The sequence below is a fragment of the Gymnoscopelus braueri genome, assembly GCF_963280865.1.
Source record: "Gymnoscopelus braueri genome assembly, chromosome: 23".
NCBI lineage: Eukaryota > Metazoa > Chordata > Actinopteri > Myctophiformes > Myctophidae > Gymnoscopelus > Gymnoscopelus braueri.
The window spans coordinates 1,755,114-1,777,454 of record NC_137625.1 but is presented as its reverse complement, the minus strand read 5'-3'; the positions used below and the strand labels follow the sequence as shown (position 1 = coordinate 1,777,454).

At 42.6% G+C, this 22,341-nt stretch overlaps 1 pseudogene across 1 annotated transcript in view; it reads right to left on the bottom strand.

Annotated features, from left to right (window-relative positions):
* Positions 1-18,602, bottom strand: part of LOC308079206 (phenylserine dehydratase-like) — a 59,807-nt pseudogene extending 41,205 nt beyond the window's left edge. The window contains exons 1-4 of the transcript in view: positions 18,553-18,602; positions 17,220-17,272; positions 16,313-16,494; positions 14,598-14,730 (exon numbers count right to left, since the gene is read on the bottom strand). The product of the transcript in view is annotated as a phenylserine dehydratase-like (transcript). The remainder of the gene's footprint in view (positions 1-14,597; positions 14,731-16,312; positions 16,495-17,219; positions 17,273-18,552) is intronic.
* Between the last annotated feature and the right edge of the window lie 3,739 nt (positions 18,603-22,341).

Here is a 22,341-nt window from a genome sequence, read left to right as displayed (position 1 = left end):
CAATTCTTCTTACTTACTTGACTTATCTTGAGTAGGATATCCAACAGCGGCTGGATAGAAGAAACTAACAGCTTCTCAAAAGTAACTTTTGTAGTAATTATAACAGCTCACCCGTTCGGTCAAGTCCTCAAGCCTCAATGTCTGAACTGAGGTTCATGATATGCTATTTATACTGTTTATATGTGCTGCTCTCTCTTTCTCTTTGATTCAATCATTTACAGTTCTCTGACAATCACATTGATCAAAGGCCAGTACTATACTTTTACTTCTACTCCACTACATCAGAGGAAAATATAGTACTTTTACTCCACTACAATTATTTGAAAACTTAAGTTAGTAGTTACTTTATAACTTTATTATTACATTATAAAATATACATTACAACCATATTAAAGTCTAACTAAGTGTTTGTCAGTGTGTGTGTGTGTGTGTGTGTGTGTGTGTGTGTGTGTGTGTGTGTGTGTGGGGGGGATATACATGTGTGCAGATATAAATTATAACATTATAAAACATACATTAACCACTTTAGCCCAACTTTATACCTAGGCTCTTTGAAAATAGCCGATCTACAAGCTCACAACGCGTCGCATAGCGACGTGTTGTGAGCTTGTAGAACTGCACTCACAGGTCATTTTTTGAGACAGAAATGAATATATAATGCAATAGCATTTACATTTAATGTTCAGGTGTGCTCATTCTATGACAGAATTAAAGTAATACATAAAAGGTCATTTGATTTAACATTTAAAAAAATGCCCTGCTAAATAATGGACACTATCAAAATGACAAGGCCGGAAAAAAAGGCCACTGTTTCCTTGAGTTGCTGTACGTCTCTTCCTATGCCCCTCCCCCCCAAAAAACTATCTTTGTTTACATTCAGTTTGTACAAAATGGACATTTTAAAGAAGAGGGTTATTCCACTGTTTTTCTCTCTCTCTCTCTCTCTCTCTCTCTCTCTCTCTCTCTCTCTCTCTCTCTCTCTCTCTCTCTCTCTCTCTCTCTCTCTCTCTCTCTCTCTCGGAGTGTTTTAAAGACAGATCCGTCTTGATCCCATGACTAAAGAGATACTGTGTACCGATTCGCCTCATGTTTGGACAAAATCTGTATAATCTAATATGGAGGCACTAACAGGCCGATGTGAAAAACTTGGGACAGAGGTTCTGCTCTGGCCTCCAGGCAGTGTGTGTGTGCACAGTTTCATGTTGATCGGTTCAAGCAAACCAATTGGGGGAAAAATAACCCAAAAAGTTTAGATTGCTTACAGTGAGTTTGTTTGCCACAGAGTAGATAGTAGCCAAGAGTATAAAGCAACACTAAAACAGAAAAGGGAAAGTTTAATCAAAGTTAAACATACCTAATATACATACACAACTACAGGTTGTCACAACATTAGATTGTAGGCTAACTATCAGCAATGCAGCCTATAGCTGTGTGCAGTGTTCACTCATCTGTATCCACAGAATAATTGAAGACCACTTTGCAAAAAGCAGTGGTGGAAAAAGTACTCAAATGTTTTACTTAAGTAAAAGTATCAATACTGCAATGTAGAAGTACAGTACAGTTACAAGTTAAAGTCCGGAATAAAAAATGCACTTGAATAAAAGTACAAAAGTATTGGTATCAAAATGTGCTTAAAGTACCAAAAGTAAAAGTACTAAAATGTTTGAAAATAGCAGATCTATGATGCGACGCGTTGTGAGCTTGTAGATCAGCCATTTTCAAATAATATGTGACGGTTGCAGCCAAACTGACATTGACATGCTGTGGTAATGTAGAGGTGCCTGTATTTTCATTTAATGACACTTGAGGTAATAAAAACACGGATTAAAACTGTTTTATATTATTATTTGTTTTTATAATGCTGTACAGAACCCACATGGTAAAAGGAAAATAAGATTACAGTGATCAGCTTTAGGCCTACAGTTAAAGGGGAAATCCACCCATTTTCAATATTTAACTATGTCATTAATATAGCATAAAGGAGTTGTGTGGAAATAAGAAAAAATTAAAAAAAAAAATAACATTGCAAAAAAATGTAACATTGCAAAAAAATTAACATTGCAAATTACACTGTGATGACTCATCATGGTGTAATTTGCAATGTTAATTTTTTTGCAATGTTACATTTTTTTGCAATGTTAATTTTTTTTTTAATTTTTTCTTATTTCCACACAACTCCTTTATGCTATATTAATGACATAGTTAAATATTGAAAATGGGTGGATTTCCCCTTTAAGCGTATTTGATAAATGAAAGGTTTTTTAGAGCAAAGTCCATTAATTAGCATTTTAAATGCACATTATCCAATCAAGAAGCTAAAGCTATCTGTGTTTACCTGAAAGCATGCCGACAAAGAAAAAATCTTTGACCAGATTCAGACTCTGATGATAATCTGATGGCTATTGGCTAACTGTTAAACATGATGACATGTAATGTATATTTATAGCACAATGCAATAATAAGGTTATCCATTATTTTGGGGGCTGATACAGTATGCTCAGTATTTTTGCTTTACATTATATCTGTATAGGTGACAAGCTGCCCCTCCTTTTCACTGCTAAATTATTACATAATGGTAGTGATTCCTTGTATGTACACAACAACGTAGTTACAGGGTCATTTCTGTTCAAAATCCAGCCTAGTCAGCCCGGTTGAGCGTGCTGACGGTAGAGCTCATCTCACACACACACACACACACACACACACACACACACACACACACACACACACACACACACACACACACACACACACACACACACACACACACACACACACACACACACACACACAATCTGCTACAGAAATGGTTCCCAACCTCTTTATGGATCAGGGCCCACTTGAAAATCTCGAAAAGCGTTCGTGGCCCACCCATCGGACCACCGCATCGGACCAACGCACCTATTCACCTGTTTCCTAGGCTGTGTGTTTTCCACTTCCTGTCAATTTCATTGGATATCATTGGTCATCTTAGCCTGGTAAACCCTCCCTCCGGAAATCTCATTTCTATTTGATTCCAGGAGTGAGTCTGGCCTGATAGCCCTTTGTGGGGGTTTCTAGTGGAATTACCAGCTAACCGAGCCTATCAGCGTCATCGCTCATTGTTCTGTGATTGACAGCTTACGTTGGCCAATCAGGTGGCGAGTTCGAGTGAGCCCAAAACACGAACGGCAGCCATCTTTTTCTTGTCCGCTATAATCTCCGCTATTTTTTTACTTCAAAAAGCTCTCTAACTTCTATTTTGAGGCACGGAATTTACTTATAATATATCGTTTGGATAGAATTTAGTTGTTTAACTTCATATATGTGGTCAATTAATCATGACAAAGCCTATTTAAAAATAAAAATTTAGAGAACCGGTAGGGGTGGGCAGTGACACCCATGTATCCGAATAAGGCAACCCATTTTGGCCATGGCTGTCTCAAAAGTCCCGTTGCGTCACATTAGACTGGTGAACTGCTGATTGGCTGAAGGGGAAAAAATATCATTGGCTGAAGGGGTTGTCAGTCAACGGTATTACTTCCGCCCAACTCAGCCTGCAGCCAATATTGCAGAATGGGCGATAAGGCCAGACTCACTCCTGGAATCAAATAGAAATGAGATTTCCGGAGGGAGGGTTTACCAGGCTATGGTCATCTGACAAGTTTCATTGGATTTCATTGGATCAAATCGACAGTTAGTGGAAAACACACAGCCTACAAACAGGTGAATAACAGGCAGCGCGAGGCGTTGAGAGCTTGTAGATCTGCTATTTTTGGCTAAAGTTCTCCTCAGAAAAGGGATGCTAGGGTTCAAGTGGTTAATGTAAAAAAAAAAAATCTATCACACTTAAGATTTGGAGGACCCCCTGTAGTAACTCTTAGGACCCTCTAGGGGTCCCGGACCCCCTGTTGAAGACACCTGGTTTAAGTGGTTAAAAAGCCATCCAAAAAGTCAGTCAAAAGTCATCCAGACAGCTCATTAGAGCAAGTTATCCAGACTCAGTAGAGTCATTAAGATCATAATCGTTTGAGCAACCGTTTTACAATAGCAATGAACTCTTGATAAGAATGTGCACGTGTATTTTAGGATCAACAGGACCATGATGATCCACAGAACAGAACTCATCATGCACATACTCATGTATTTATTTAAACGTTTCACCAGAGGATGAGCCCCTTGAGATGCAGCATCTCCTTTTCCTCAAACCCCCTGGAAACTCATAGCACACAGCAAAATGTAATGCTCTGTGGGGTAGGCTATATTCCTAAGGGACTCATGGATCTTTTACAGTGTGTAGTGTGTTTACACTGGTGAATGATAGCTGGTGCTCATATAAATAAAAGACAAAACAGGAACAGCAGGTACAGTCCTGGAGCAACATTTTATAGCCTGCTGTAGATCTATCACTGTCCACAGTTAATGTCCAGTGACAAAGTTAAGACCAACAGTAGCCTGTTTGTTTGTCTGTGTGTGTGTGTGTGTGTGTGTGTGTGTGTGTGTGTGTGTGTGTGTGTGTGTGTGTGTGTGTGTGTGTGTGTGTGTGTGTGTGTGTGTGTGTGTGTGTGTGTGCGCGCGTGCGTAGGACACATATCAGCAAGTTTACATGTGTTTGGTGTGGTTTAAGGAGGTCCATGCAGGTGTATTCAGCCTTAGCCTCTGCTGGTCTATTAATAACTGCATGTTCTCTAATAGGCATCCCTCTATAGCCACTGACCTACATGAAACTATGTGCCATGGACATCCAAGTGTATTCTGGGATTCACACTACCACAGCTGATTTCATCATTAGTGCACCTTGTACCACAGATATCCATACAGAGGCAACATTTGGGGTCCCAGGTGTGTCTCATTAACCTCAAATTGATTGATTTCCATTTATTTTACAGATTTCAACCAATTTGAAATTTGGAATTTGGAATTCTGGACTTTTACTTGTAACAGAGTGTTTCTACATTGAAGTATTGATACGTTTACTTAAGTAAAAATACTTTGTCCACCACTGTTCATTTCAGTCTGTGGTGAATGGTAGGCTACTGTGGTTATGAGGGTCAACAATGCTCAGACCAGGCTGCTGATTCTCAGTATTTTCATTTAATGACACTTTAGGTAATAAAAAAACGGATTAAAACTGTTTTTTATTATTATTTGTTTTTATAATGCTGTACAGAACCCACATGGTAAAAGGAAAATACGTTGTACAGGAATACAGTGATCAGCTTTAGGCCTACAGTTAAGCTTATTTGATAAATGAAAGGTTTTTGGAGTAAAGTCCATTAATTAGCATTTTAAATGCACATTATCCAATCAAGAAGCTAAGCTATCTGTGTTTACCTGAAAGCATGCCGACAAAGAAAAAGATAAATGGATCATCTTTGACCACATTCAGACTCTGATGATAATCTGATGGCTATTGGCTAACTGTTAAGTATGATGACATGTAATGTATAATTATAATACAATGCAATAATAAGGTTATCCATTATTTTGGGTGCTGATACAGTATGCTCAGTATTTTAGCTTTACATTATATCTGTATAGGTGACAAGCTGCCCCTCCTTTTCACTGCTAAATTATTACATAATGGTAGTGATTCCTTGTATCAAAATCCAGCCTAGTCAGCCCGGTTGAGCGTGCTGACGGTAGAGCTCATCTCTCACACACGCACACGCGCACGCGCACGCACACACACACACACACACACACACACACACACACACACACACACACACAAAAAAACGATCTACAAGCTAACAACGTGTCTCTAGCTTGTAGATCGGTTATAAGAGTTCATTACAACAATAAACTCTTGATAAGAATGTGCACGTGTATTTTAGGATCAACAGGACCATGATGATCCACAGAACAGAACTCATCATGCACATACTCATGTATTTATTTAAACGTTTCACCAGAGGATGAGCCCCTTGAGATGCAGCATCTCCTTTTCCTCAAACCCCCTGGAAACTCATAGCACACAGCAAAATGTAATGCTCTGTGGGGTAGGCTATATTCCTAAGGGACTCATGGATCTTTTACAGTGTGTAGTGTGTTTACACTGGTGAATGATAGCTGGTGCTCATATCAATAAAAGACAAAACAGGAACAGCAGGTACAGTCCTGGAGCAACATATTATAGCATATTATAGCCTGTAGATCTATCACTGTCCACAGTTAATGTCCAGTGACAAAGTTAAGACCAACAGTAGCCTGTTTGTTTGTCTGTTTGTGTGCGCGTGCGTAGGACACATATCAGCAAGTTTACATGTGTTTGGTGTGGTTTAAGGTGGTCCATGCAGGTGTATTCAGCCTTAGCCTCTGCTCGTCTAATAATAACTGCATGTTCTCTAATAGGCATCCCTCTATAGCCACTGACCTACATGAAACTATGTGCCATGGACATCCAAGTGTATTCTGGGATTCATACTACCACAGCTGATTTCATCATTAGTGCACCTTGTACCACAGATATCCATACAGAGGCAACATTTGGGGTCCCAAGTGTGTCTCATTAACCTCAAATTCTGTTCCTTTATAAATATTTTCCCCATCATTATGTTTTGCAGATCTGTCTGATTTAGACAGTAGTATAAACTCATGGGGGACTCCGGTCAACAAAGTACATGGATGGTGTTTAAACTGGTTAAACGTAGGGCTTAAGTGTTTACTTTTTTTTTGTTCCCACCTTCAATTTTTTTCTGAAATGCTGCCTCAGCCCCCATCTATCTCAGGTCACAGATGGGGGTCTGTGAGCTCTCCCATCACTGTAGCTCCAGACTCCAGCTACAGCGCAGTGTTGATTTCATCAACTAAAACTATGACGAAGAATGTTCGTCGACTACCTTTTTTCACTAACTATAAAAAAACTAAATATAAACTAAGCTGTGATGACTAAAACTATGACTAAATATATTGATAATTTCGTCAACAAATAAAAACTAGACTAAAATGTTAGGGAAGGACTAGTGGAGAAGAGATCCAGTAGAACTGAAAGACAATGAGCTTGTAGATCGGCTATTTTCATTATGACGCCATCAAGGCAACTTTCTTGACCACAACATTAGGCTACTTAGATAGTTTAGAGACAGATGCTAGGTTTGATGTTTACCTGATAGACCCTATGCCATGTCTTCTGTTGAATAGGGTAATGTGTCTAAATGAGTCTGTGTTCAAATGTCTAAAGTCCTGGAGATGCAGAACTTTTCTGGTTTACATTTTAGACGGTCTAACCTTCAGTCACACTGGAAGATGCTTGGAAAGCAGGTGTATTATAGTGCAACATCCCCATCTCTCCAGCAGAGGACTATTTGTTTACCAACATTGAGACTGCACGCGCATAGATGATTGTTTCATGCAATCAATTCCATATTGTTTCGGGGTTTCGCTGGTTTCAGTTCATTCAACCTCCTCTTGTGTGTTGGCTAGTGAGGCGCGTCCTAGCGAGACCTGACAGAATGGGTTTCATTTGGTGCCGGCCTGCGCGTGCATACTGGTTCTTATCAGTGTGACGTCGTCTGTTAAGGGGTTTATTGATTCCCTGCAAGCACTGAGTAGTGTTGGTATCAGAGCCAGACAACAGAGCTATGTCTATGGCTCTGTCATTTTCTAGTTACAATTTAATTAATGGGTTGCTCTAGCAGTCCTTGAAGCTGGAAACATTAATGCCATGCTCATTTACAGAAAAACTGTACGTTTTTACACACGAAAGGCAAGTTTATTTGTATAGAACACAGGCAATTCAAAGTGCTTTTATAAGGTATAAAAAGGCATTAAAAGCTTCACAGTGAAGTAAAGTGCCATGATTAAAAAGCTTAAGTGTGTTTAAATCACAGAAAACATGGAGATTTGGCGCATAAGGCTGGCGCTAGAGGAAAGGGGTCGTGGGGTCAGTCAATGTTCCCTGGGAGTATGAATACAAGTGGCATGGCAATCAGCCCATTCTTTTTTACATATCTTATGTGCATATTTTGCAGACTTGAGTCACACAGAATGTGAATATTATGTGGCTATAAAGCGACAATTTGCATTCAGGACAAGGACATGATGTTATTTGTTTATTGTTTATTGTTTATTAGGATCCCCATTAGCTTTTGCCATGACAAAAGCTAGTCTTCCTGGGGTCCGACACAGACAAACATTTTAACAGAGACATTCCTTACATCAACTTTACAATCACTGTAATCTAGATAAAAATAGAAAATAAAAAACAAAAAGTACAATCAAGTAGTACAATTAAAACTATAACTGAATCACTTATTACACATTAAACTTTGTCTTTCTGGAGATTAGTACAGGCATGTTTTCATCAGGTGTTCTTTTAACTTTTTCTTAAAGATGAATTTTGTGTTTGTATTAATTATGTACTTAGGCAATGAGTTCCATCCTATTACAGCTCTATAGATAGTAGAAGCTTTGAGAAGATCTGTTCTTGGTTTAAGTGTTACCATCACCTGAACTGGCTTGTCTAGTCATATGGGTATGTTCATCTCTTCTGTATCCTACCTGGTCAAAGAAATACTGGGGTTTTTGGTCAGTTAAAACAGTAAGCCATGATAGATTTCTGTGCATTTCTACTACACGTGTGCGCTTGGAGCACTGGAGAGCTAATCTGGCAGCTTTGTTTTGAGCTGTTTGCAATTTCTGTATGTCTTTCTTTGTAGCGGATGACCAAACAACTGGGCAGTACTCAAGGTGTGACAAGACTAAAGCTTGAGTTACTACTTTCAGAGTTTTTAATGTAATATACTTGGAACATTTCCTGGTTATAGCGATGCTCCTTCCCATTTTAGTTACTATATTATCAATTTGCTTTGTCCAATTTAGTTTAGGATCTAATACAAATCCAAGCAGTTTAGCCTCCTTCACCTGTTCCACTGGCTTCCCGGCAAGTGATAGGCACAATTGAGGATCACTTTTCAATATATGTCTAGATCCAAACACCATGCATTTGGTTTTAGCAATATTCAGTGCTAATTTGTTCTCGCCGACCCAATCCGCTACTGATTTAATTTCAGCATTGAGTATATCATTTAACTCACCTACTGTAGATGCTGTACTGTACATGGTTGAGTCATCCGCGTACATAACCACACTAGATTTCATGTGTCTAGTTCCTATAAGGGTGTGACCTATCCAGTTTCACGTTATCCTTTTGATGGTGGTAGTGGAAGCTATGTCATCCCTGTTTGGATCAGAAACCCGAAAATGGTATTGATCCCACTGATGTACATGTACTCAATGTTTCCGTATCTGCTGCAATATCTGCTGTAGACCCAGAGCGGATCTGCAACCTGCAAAGTGAAACGCATTCTACAGGTTCTTCAGAAGAAGAGGGTGTGGACTGTTGAATTAAGTGATTATTTATCATATTCTTGTCTTTTATGTGTCACAATGACATAATCTGTTAACAAATTACAGGCTACAAAGTGTCAACGTGAATCATGTCCAATCTCTTGCAATGAATCTCTCGCATACAGTGTGCAACTTTGTAACTTCTGTTAAATGTATGTCATACAGAAAATCAAATCAATCAGTTTTGCTGAAAATGCTGGACACACACATACAGTGAGGGGGGATACATGTTAGGTATGTTTTTCATCTATTGTATATGGTTGAGTTGTTTTTCTCTTCACACATTGGACAAGAACAAAGAGGAAAATGTATTTTCTCTATCCCATAGTTCTCACCTTTTTTTATTTCAAGGACCCCCATAACTCTGAGAATGTACAGATGTAACCAAACTTGGTCACATGATATGTATTCTCAGGTTTAGGAGATGCAAGGATCCATTTGGACCCCCCTCAAAGAACCCTAAGGGTCCCTGAACCCCACTTTAAGGACCACTGCTCTATCTCAACATTTATAGTGAATATACTGGAAGATTGGCAGAAAAAGACTCACTCACTGCATGAAAATGAAGGAAAACCTCTTAGACAGACTTAAGAAAATATACTTTATTTAATATAATGCTCATAGTGTGCTCGGTGCTCATAGTGATTTAAAAAAGCAAACGTTTCAGTCCTAGGACCTTCGTCAGTGCTATAATGCTCATAGTGCTTTTTTAAATCACTTTGAGCACCGAACACACAAGCATTATACTGTATGTCAAAGGAGTTTTCCTTCATTTTTATGCAGTGAGCGAGTCTTTTTCTGCCAGTTTTCCTTTATGTTTTTGAGACCAACCCTAACCAAAGGACAAAGAAGGGCGCAACAGTTTTCCCTGTTCTTTAGTTAATATACTGTACATGTTCCTGGAAATTGAAAATGTATTTGATGTGCATGGCCCCTCTGAAGCACTATTAGCACTACTTATAAACACTAATTATTATTTTAAGACAGTTCCACATGGGATTTATTCTTCTACACAATGCTTACAGTCAGTTTAGTTCTCGAAAACAAATAACATGAACACAATGTTCATGTATGGCTTAATTGGTTCTCCTCATTCAGAAGAAGCAGAACTTTATTATTTGACAGTTTTACAGGTGCACATTGTTGGTACATACATTTAAACTCATTACATTTAGAGTTAGTTGTGATAGAGGGATATATGTATGTATAGCCTCCTGTCTGACTGGATGTCATGTCTAATGTATTGTGTACTGTGTGAATGAGGAAACCTTCATTGAGGTCTATTCAGTTCCCGATGGATGGATGCATGTTGTGTCTAATGTATAGAATACTGTCTGTCAAGTGCCCGAATGGATGTCATGTCTAATGTACAGTCTACTGTATAATGTGTTCCGCTTTGTCATTCTTACAATGTTTCAAAATAAAAGGTGAATCATCAGTCTGACAGTCTCTTTCAAATTAAAACACAAGTAATGTTTACTAAACTTACTAACATGAACATAAAGCATAAATGTTAATTCAATCAATCTTTGCATTAAGAGCATAAATTCAAATGACACTTGTTGTGGGTGCAATATAAGAGAATTAAAACAAAGAAAGGCACACGCAAAGGACAGAGGTAGGCCAACATGAATATAAAATCCAAGAAAACAGGGCTCAGTATTGACTTCACATACTGTACATTTCCACTGTGGATGGTGGTTACTGGTGGCAACAATATTCAAGTCATTCCCATTATTGTGTAAAACAATACTACAGTAATAAGCTGAGGGTAGAACAGAATGGATGTTGTGTCTAATGCAGTGGGTTCTCAAACTTTGTCATGTCAAGGACCCCCAAATTGACACTTATTAGCCCGCGGACCCCCATTTGAAAAGATATGCCAGCTACGGACCCCCATAATACGGCTCTAGCAGTGATTCTCAACCATTTTAATTTCAAGGACCGCCAGTTTAACATGCATTAGGCTACGGACCCCCATTTAATGGTATTTCTATCACTGGGACCCCAATTTATATTGTAAAATCAATGTTAATTTAACTCTGTTAATTTAACTCTGAGAGTTACAGACCCATAAGGGTCCATTTGGTTCCTAACTATCCATCATTTAGCTGGGAACCTCCTGGAACTCCCTCAAGGACCCCTGGGGGTCCCCGGACCACACTTTGAGAACCAATGGTCTAATGTACAGTGTACTGTCTGAATGGATCGTGTATAAAGTATAATCTACTGTCAGAATGGATGCCACGTCTAATGTATAGTATATTAGTCTACTGTCTGAATGGATGTTGTGTCCGTTCATAGATTAATCATGTTAACTAATACACAGGATGTGATAGAAAAATTATTTCTGCTATTAAACTAGGATAAGGTACATAAAAACATAAAAGGCAGATAGGTGAATATAAGCACTAGGTTTGTCAATCAGGGAAATTTGCCAATGTTCCCTCCGCTGAGGATGCACACTACATTCTTGTTCTCCATGTTGGGTATCTTGTTGTTAACGATGGCAGCGAACGCAGCAGAACCTGACGGTTCTACCACTAGACCTGACTTGTAGAGTGTGGACACCGCCGCCTTGAGCTCTTCGTCGCTCACCAGGACGATGGCCTCCACGAAGCGTTTACACAGCTCATAGGGGAGGGCTCCTGGATAAAACACACAAACTATGAATTAAGTGAAGCAATGGTGACAAAATAGTTGCAAATGATGACGTCACTGAAAATGTGCCCGTTTCTGAAGACCAATTGGAAAATCTCTCCAATATCACGGTGACCTTCTGAGCATTTCACAGTGAAATGCTGACGAAGGCCAACAGGTTGAAACGTGTCTGTCATTAATTGCTGCTGCGGCTTATTGAAGACTTTTAAACGTTGTTCATGAGTGCGGATGGTGTGATATCAGTCATCTATGATGTCAGTCGTCTATGACATCATAGATGTCAAATTTGGGCAAGGTTTCAGTGCGATTACAGGCCCATTGACTTCCATCATAAAGTCAAAAGTGTAAAAAAATAATGGAGGCACTTCTGTGGCCTTACTGCCATTGTGCACAAGATATCTGGCACTGATCGGTCCAGCGGTTTACGAGATTAACACAGACAGATACACAGACCGACCCTCTTGCAGATGGCTGGACTCACCACACCATAAAGAGTCATAGTCCTGTGATATCACAGGTGTGGTTTTTTAATTGTCTCTGAGAGAGACAGAGAGAGAGACATAAAGTACTTCACCAATCACTTCCACTGCAGACAGAGGTAATACGGGTACCTGCAAAAGGTGGTGCTAGTCCTGAGGTGATGCTTTTGGTGTCCATACCCACTGGCTGATTCTCAATGAAGCTTCTGTGCATGATGCACGCTGTATCAAAATAGAACATTTCCACACATTAAATCATCCGAATCCCTCACAACACCTTTATCAACAAATGCATAATAATTCTAAATATACTGAGTGAGCGCAGTATTATGTATGGTAATTGTACCTCCTTCTGGTTCTACTCCATAGATCCTGGTCTGATGACGACCTGACAGTTTGATAGCTGCAGCAACACCAGCCAGCAGGCCTCCACCTCCACAACACACCACGACTACGTCAGGTTCAGCCATCTTCTCCAGAACCTCAAAACCTAGACTGGACACACACATGGCTCACACATCTTCTCTAAGGCTGGGGATTGTCAGTAAACAATCAGTGGACACAGAGTCCATTGACCATTTAGGTCTTCAAACAGCAGTAGTAATATGTTCCCTACAGTTTTATTTTCACATTATTTTAACCCATTTAGGGCAGGAACCCCTATTTGTAACTTTACCTTTCAGGACGGGAACCCTTTTGATATGTACAGTATATAGCAACATACATTTGTTGTAATTTTTGAATCAATATTTGAAGTTTTTCTGAAAAACTTAAGTCAGGATTTAGAAGGCGTTATTAGCATCAGCCTCAGGTCTAAATGGGTTTTAATACATTTATAAATCTAAGCTTTAGTTCTAAATCTAAGTTACGTTCAAGTTGAGTAATCTGACTGAACAAGAGGAACATTTCAGGAGTGCTGATCTACAGTATAACAACACTGGAACAATTTACTGTAACACATCACTGTTGGTTTTTCCTTTAATGTGTCACCCGCCTGTATAATTTACATACAGTATGTTTCACATGTTGTATATCAGCACTGCACTGATTATCTTCTATGACGGAATCACAGCTGTGCTGATACTGTATACCAGGGGTCTTCAGAGTTGTTGTTTTTTTACATTAACCACTTGAACCCTGTGTGTAGAGGGAAAAAGGAGCAAACCAAGGACAGAGCCAAAGGTCAAGTTTACTAAGTATTGAGGGTTTAAATGGTTAAATGTCTGAAATAAACAAAAAACACTGTTGATAGTGCTGTCAAACAAGTCTATGAAGCTATCTATGTAATCTATGAAAAAGTTCAATCTGCAACATCGTTTCATACAGTATATAGTGGGGGTCCCTGGTTCATCTCTCTCTCAGCTAAGGGGTCCTTGGCCTGAAAACAGTTGAAGACCCCTGCTGTATACAGTATAACAGTATGACCTCAAGCAGAGCATGTGAGCAGAGCGGGTGGAAATGCCGCTCGGCGCTCCAGGGGGCTGGTTTCACGCTCGCTATTCACTCATGTTGACACCCCCCCCCCCCCCCCGTGCGCTCCGCTCCCCGTCACTCATGTTGATTTTGCTCTCGCTCCATGCTCTGCTCAAACCGGGCCGCTCAACAGTAACAAAAGTTGAAATTTGACTGAAATCTTGATCAAGGACGAGCGCTGTGCACTGCTGGATGTCTGTGTGTCTGAGTCCGTGCGACCGGGCATGCTCAAACATTAGGTGCGCGGCCCCCGCCGGAGCGGCTTGGAGCGGCAGGCGGTCCTCGCTCCGAGTAGCGCTCCAAACTCTTTATAAACCAGCTCCACGCTCCGCTCCGCTCTCGCTCCACTCCGCTCACATGCTCTGACCTCAAGTGTGACATTGCTTCAACTTGTTGAAAAGAGCTTTAACACACAACAGTTTTAAGAAACAAACATGTAGGGTAGCAGTGGCCTAAAAAGGATAGCCAAAAGGTTCCCAATTCAATCCTCCGGACCAGCAGGAACAATCTGTGTGAGGTAGCGAATGACCAACACTGTCTCCCTTCCCTCTCAACACTGTAGACCTGCCCTTAAGCAAGGCACTGAACCCCTAACCGCTCCAGTGGAGCTGCTCAGAGGCCAACAGTATGAGATTGTGGTTGTAGTGACCCTACCTGGCATGACCTGCTATCAGGTCCAGGTCATCGTAGGAGTGGAGGAGAAGGTCATGTTGTTCTCCTGAACACAGCGGTTCACCGTATCCATCAGACACGACATGGGCACTCTCTCCACCTCCACCCCGAAACTCTGAGGAGTTTCACACAAACACAATCTCATTAAAAAATTACTTTAAGTTAATTGCCTAATGGCAAATTCATTCAACCTTTAATTAAGATTCTCGGAGAGATCATTGAGGGAGACCCTCATTTACAATGATGCCGAGATTACACACACACACACACACACACACACACACACACACACACACACACACACACACACACACACACACACACACACACACACATATATATAACTTAAGAACAACAAATAAATACAAGCACAGGAAAATGTATTGGTGTAATTGGTGCAAATATATAATTTGTCAATGTACTGAGTTTCACAACAGTGGTGCACATAAAGAACAGTGAACAATGCATACACTACTGTATAATCTTTGACAGGACAGTTAAGTCTAACAGTAGCAATGAGCTAGTGAAAAATCAACATCTGATTTGAAAACTGAATAAAATGGGAAACTCACAGAGGCTACATTTTGTATTTATATATTATGGGTGTCACAATTATCCAAATAAATGTTTTTATTTTCATTAAAAAAAATGTAAGTCACACTATGAAAATAAATAATAGGATACCATTCTTATTCTGGTGGCTTTTGATGGTGCGGGAGCTCAAGCTTTTGCTGTTAAGTATCCTTCTGCCATCTAGTGGCTCTTCTTTTAACTGCAGTGTGCACTCTTTGATTTTAAGGTCATGGTATGATTTGGTTTTGTCCTGTTTTGACCGATCAATCATTAAGATTTGTATTGATTTTCATTACACCCCTATTTATACATGCCAGGTTTGAGGTCTACTTATTTACTTTGTAGCACATGCTTGTTTTCTTAGCACTCTAGTAGGTACCCTGATGTTGGTTGACTAGGGTCCATGTCTGTGAGCATCTGATAAATGACAAAATTGTCATGGACATTTCAATAGTTTAATAGTTGACTTGTAAACGTGACAGTAAATAGGTCGGAGAGGCTTATTGTAGGTACCAGCCATGGACACGGGAGATGGATTGCTGAGGTGGAGCACAACAAAGCCGTGCTCCTCATACGCTGAGTTGGCGGTGCCCGGGGTCGTACCCCAAACCTAGTAGACTGAAAGAACAAGCCCAATCGATGGTCTTGAAGGGCGGATCCAAACCCAGGCGCTGGATTCCTGCGCCGCTTCCTATAGACCATATTCACACGGCGGCCATATTGGAATTTAACATTGAAAGTGCCGCCACCCGGGGTGGCTACTTTCATTGACTTCATAGAAACATGGCCGCCGTGTGAATATGGTCTATTGCTTCACCAATCTATGTCCCCGCCTCCCCTCCCCTCCCCCCCTGGCCTGTGCACGGAGCACGCTGACGTCACCAAATTCAGAGCGACGCCCCTCTGCACTCTGATTGGTTAGGAGATAACAAGGTCCTAAGACCAGCGTTCCTGCAAGGTTCTCCCAGCCTTTTTTTCTTTTGAAACAAAAAAAAAAGGCATGGGTTTCCGAGGCTACGAACCTAGTGATCCAAAGGCTAGTGCTCTACCGACTGACCTACCGGACAAAACAGTGTCCCTGTCACAGTTTACATTTTACCAGTAGATCACGTCTAACCCCTGACCTGTATGAGAGAGGATCTGGATGTTGGAGCTGTTTCTGGCATCACCACTTTGCCTTTGGAGCCGTAGTGCTTTGAGGCGTACGCAAAAGACTTCCCATAGTTCCCTGCAGACATGGTGACAAAGTGGACGCCTTTCTCTCTCCTGGCAAACTGATTGGCCACTCCCCGGATCTTAAACGAGCCTGTCAAATATAGAAAATAAAGAGATACACACTGCAGTCATTGCATCATTAAACTAATGAACACAATACATAGATGACTGGTAGAGTCTACACTACTACGGTAACCACTTTGGCAGATAACCAGACCAGATCATTGAAGAATGATCACTTATTTTAACCAAAGAAAATCACCCATAAAGGTATATTTGGTTCCTAGTTCCTAATCTATCATTCAGCTGGGGACCCCATGGAACTCCGTCAAGGACCCCTGGGGGTCCCCAGACCCCACTTTGAGAACCAATGGCATATAGAAAAAGATTAGCGTGCCAACAAACCTGGCCGACATCGCCGGAGGAAAGCATGTCACTGAGAGGGTCTGGGGAGTGAGTCAAGTGAATGACTCAAAGACAAACACAAACAATAATTGACCATTAATGTTCCCAAACGTGTAATATATGACTTACAGCAGGGATACTCAAATAGCTGAACCTGTGGGCCACGTTACAAAAACTGGCAAGGGGCCAGGGGCCAGTTGATAAAATGACAACGTTAAAGGGACAGTTCACCCAAAAAAAAAAAGTCACCCCATGGAGTTCATGGATATTTTTTTGTTTTTTTCGCATTCCTAAGCCAATAATTTGATGATTCCAGTAGGAGACACAAAGGAGACTCTTTGTGTCTCTGTTGAGAGCGAGCGCCTCGATCGCAAAGTGGCCCCTAAACCTTCCACTTCCTCCTCATCTCACAACAAGAAGACAAGGGAGAAGAAGAAGCCCCGTGCTGCTGGGCCATCTTCCTTCTACAGGGGGAAAAGCCAGTCCAGTGGGGTGCGCACCCCCACACATGCGCACCGAGTCCTGATCTAGGATACTACAGAAACCCACAGGGTCGACACCATCCCGCTCAAAGGAGACAGGGGCCCAGTTATTAGCCCTTCAGAGAAATGCTAGCACAATATGACTCAGCTATAAATGTGTTTTCTGCTAGAAACGTTTCTCATGCACTGTCTAGGTAAAAGCTGATAAGATACTAGACGCCCACGCTCAAGGTCACGCACCAGCTGCAGCTATGATGTGTCACTGTGGGAACATGTGTGCGTGCTCTGAGGGATGGGAGTTGACTTTGGTGGGTGGGAGATGCAACTACATGTCTTGTAATATGACGCGACGGACTGCTCTTTATTACCCTGCCGCACTGGGTTGGGAGAGACTCTCTTCCTGGACTTTTTGCATCTAGAGACATATATACAGCTAATAGCCACCTCGTGGCCTCTTCTCTTTTCAATACTTTACTACTCTATATTTGTAACTCACTTCTTAATAAATACTTTTTATTGAACTTCATCTTTGTGCGACAACTGCCTCCCCAATGCCTCATTAGCTGAGAAAGATATCCTGGGTTTCTGTCCTTTTCCTGTATTTCTGTGGTAAGATTGGTAACACAATTATTACATTAAGAATAGGAGCCAGCCTGTGTTTGAGAGTTCCTCTCTAACTGGCACAGGTTGGGACAGGCCCTGTCCACGGCCTTAGGTTTCATTCTCACGATATTTCCCCAGTGGAGATATCTATCTGTTGTTACTGAGTAAGACGGTTGGCGCTAAGTCAATCTCTCAACGAGTGGCTCTCATTTATTTCCTATACAAACAGGATACAGAGCGCCGCTCACGAGAGATCACTTGGCACTAGCCGCTTAGTGATAACACAGAGCCAAGAGTGAAATTAGGTCTGTACAGTTGATGTTGAAGCACACGCAGATACAGCAGCAGTTGTGTCCCGTAGCTGTTGGTAAAAGACGCCAAAAGCAATAGTATTGGTCTCCGATCACTGAGTGTTTATTAAATCTTATTCTAGATTTGTGCCTGAGTTTTGAGCAATGTTTAGTCCAAGTCTGAGTCTAGTCATTGTCGGAAACCACTTGTAATCTACCAAGTATAGATCCTCTAGGTTGAACTCAAGAGACAGAGTTTATCCATTCTAGATAAAGCGATAAGTAGGAGTAAGGTTAAAATTCCGGTAACCGGAGAGACTATAGCACATCTCGAAGGGGTTCCGGTGGGGAGTCTGGGTGATTACTGACCCAGGGTCTGATTCCCTCAACATGGCGTCCCTGGGTGGACACGAGTCCATCGTTATCTAGGAGTTACAAGCCGTATATCAGAACTCAGGAAGTATAGCTATTATTACTCTAATTTGTGAGCCTAGAGCTAACTTGTACCGGGGGCTGTATCCGCTAGCGTATCCCTCCTAACAGGGTGAAACAGAGGCTGGAATGCGCAACCAGCAGCCACAGGTGGTAAAAACATCTCTGTGAAGGACCAGCATAACTGCTCGAAAGCCACGAGATAAGAGTTAGAGATAATATTACTTATGCGAAAGATTAGCAAAATCCAACCTAGCTAAAAGGATATGGCAACCTCAAGTCCCACTCCCACAGAGGGAGCGAGTAATGAGGATTTTTCCTCCTCATCAGACGAGGAATAAGGGGACGATCATAGCGATCCTCTCCAAGCCTTTCCTGCCCTGTCACATATTACTGATGCATTTATGCATTTCCATTTGGGCATTGTAAAATGCCCAAATGCTACCATTGTAGGCCCCCCACCGGGCTGCAATGAAGCCTTCCCTAGTGAAGGGCAAGTACAACTCACTAATGAGGTTATCGGTCGGGGTCGACGCCATGCACTAGCAATGCATCGGCGCTTGGATCAAAGGAAAACCTCAAAGGTGACAGAACCCCGGGCTACAGGTTCCCCAAACGAACCGCCACCCCGGGGGGAAAGAAAGGCCAGAGAGAAAAACACCTCTCAGCCAAAAAACGGGAACAAGGGGGGGAAGCCTCGGAGCCCCACCCCGAAAGCCCAGAGCCCGAAGTCCCAGGGAGAACCCCGGACCACAGGCCGAAAACCATTGGTACTCTACCTCGGGAAGGAGGTATGGGGGAAACTCTCAAAGGAGGAGCAGGAAGCGCATCGCGCCAAGCGTGTTGCTCGGAAAGCTCCAGTCCAAGAGCAAGAGTAAATACCATTATCTCGATAGATTCAGAATACAGGCCTCTATCAGTGGCACTGGAAATGAATACTACTGAGAAAGACTGAACGCTCCTCTGTAGTATTGACGGGGAAGAACACCTCGTAGACACAGGAGCTGAAGTCACATTGCATGCTAATATACCAGCTATATGCCCGTATGATATATGTGTGTGTGTGTGTGTGTGTGTGTGTATATATATATGTGGATATGTGTATATGTGCATGTCACTCTTTAATGCCCACTGCTGGAAAGCATGGGATTGAAGGGATAGAGGCTAAGCCTGGTTTGGCGCCTTTATTGGCCCCAAAATAACTCTTGGCCTTAGCAAAACCGGATGATGAAATCATTATTCAGGTTTAATAAAGGTGCTTCCTATGTTTGCACCTACTGGCTTGCAAGTAGCTATCATATTATGCAGCGTACTGAAGGAGGGACCAGAAATGGAATCCCTCCAGATGAACAATGCAACCTACTTCAAAGCCGAACCAGTAACCAAGGTATTGGAAGATAGGGGAATCCAGGCTCTCTGGTCAGTACCCTATCTAGCTAGTACCAATGGTGTGGCCAAACGCACAGTGCGGGAGGTCAAGGATTTCGCGTGCGTGAGGGGGTGGAGAGTACATAGGACGAACCCCTCCCTCTCCTCAGGTTACACGACACTGTAAACCTAGGAAGAGAGTTGAAGAGGTACGTGCCAGGCACTGACCCCTCTCCTCCTCTCTTTTCCGTAGGTGAAGAAGTGTGGGTGTGCCGCAGACCTGAGGGACGAAATCCTAAGCTGAAGAGTGAGGGACGTGACACTTTGTTAGAGGTGTTGAGTCCACACAGGTTGGTATTACAGGAATTTGGTGTAGTTAATACTAAGCAGATTCGCAAAACTCAGTGATTTAGTACTATGGCGTCGAAGCATTCTAAAGCAGAGAATAAGGTTGAGACCCAGAGGTCCCTACCTTTTGCTTTGGAGTGTGCCAACAAGCGGGCACTCTTTGTTATGTCTCCAGGCACCAACGGAAAGGATATCTGGCTAGGGAGAGGCATGGGGACGGCTAAGGAGGCGAAGGGTGGGTTCTTGCCAATAATAGGTTTTGACAAGAAGCCCATAGAGTGGCTGTGGAGACACTCCCCCTGCCTGTGCGCAGTGTGCGACGTCATAGTTGCAGCACAGCGTTGGGCGGGGCAGGGTAAATGCAAGCCAGCTGCAGTTCCGCCAGGGTGGGTAACACAGCTGAGTATGAGTGAGGATGCGACTATTGACCTAGGCCCTAGAGAAGGCCCTAGGGGCTGTCGCATCCTACTCTGTGGCATGTGTTACGTTAACTGGTGTGGCAGAATAGTACTGGCGAGTTATCCGCCCATGAGTAAATCATGGGCCAACAAGTGCCAGTGCGCTTGAACGGGAGATGAGTTGTTCCCATGCCCCCTGCATAAAGGCGCAAAGGTTAACTCTGGCGTTTGTATTACAACGGGAAAAGGTTACCTGCAGAGTGGGATGACCCCGGTTCGAAAGGCCCTGGCCAATAAGGCTGGGATCCAGTTCAAAGGGAGTATGGAGGACTTACACCTCCTAACCCTGTCTGACCTGGAGAAGTCTATCAACTGGTGCTATCCCATTCCTGTGCCTTCCCGTTCCTCTCGCACCCATTGGAAAAAGGTCCGAGAGACCATATGCATCGCCGACACTCCATCACGGCGGATGGTCCTGGGGGTCGACCCCAAGGGCAAATCTGCTGAAAAGATGGTGGGCAAAGCAGTGGTACTGAGCATACAGGCATTAATAAAATGCATGCTGGGGGCTCGTACTGCATTAAGCGTACCGTGTGAGCGTGTGCCGTACCAAGACGATAGTTATAGTCTATCTCACTGGGACTGGTACACTGAACACACTATCTATATGAAGAAGAACCTGACCAGAGAGAGTCTGGTATGGGAAATCCTCGCATACGATGTCCTTAGGCTCCTGTATAACCCATGGTAAACACCCTGAAAAGGAAGGATACCAGTGGGTCAGGGCAACCGTGTCAATGGACGTGGACCCTGAAGGTAATGTGGTCTCATTTGGGTTCGGAGTTATTCCCGTGCCCGATAGGACCCTTACACCTAAATTGCCACGGGTTTCATTTGCGGTCCCCTTAGGGGAAAAACAGGTGCAGCCTGATGGATGGGTGGAGGGGACTGAGAAAGAAGGACTATGGCGCAGGGCCGTAAGGACTTTCGGGGGAGATAGAAAGGATGCGGGAACCTCTTAAGGTAGTCTTGACTGTGACCCTTCTCCCCGCAGGTCTCCAGCGGTGACAAGGGGAGGGGGAGTGCCAGGATGACTGACCGCGCTGATGAGGGGAATGACGGAGGAGATGATACAATCTTTAGAGAAACTTTCCTGGGCCCCAGGACAGGTATTACTCCTCCAGAAATTCCCCGAAAAATCAGTATCACCCGAATGACGGCCAAACTATTAGTAAAAGTCACTTTCACGGCTATGGCTCTGGTGGTGACTTTAGGACTCATAAAGGCCCTGTCGCACCCCCAGACACGGGTGCAATGGGAATATGAGTTTCCCCCTACCCTGAATACCAGGGAAGGGGGGGTACTGGGTGTCCTTACAATAGTAAGTCCACTGCCATGCATGAGACAGAATAACCCCCAGACACACTGGGAGTTGTGGAAGTCATTCCAAAACGCTGAGAATGGAGGCCCTTCTTTGGACTTAACAAAGCTAGGGCCACCACCCCAGTGTTCTCTTATGGAGAATGACATCGACTGTCACGTCATGAATCCCGAGCACTGTAACTCGCACCTTACATGGCCCGAGCTAACGGAGCAAAGGGAGGAGGAAGTA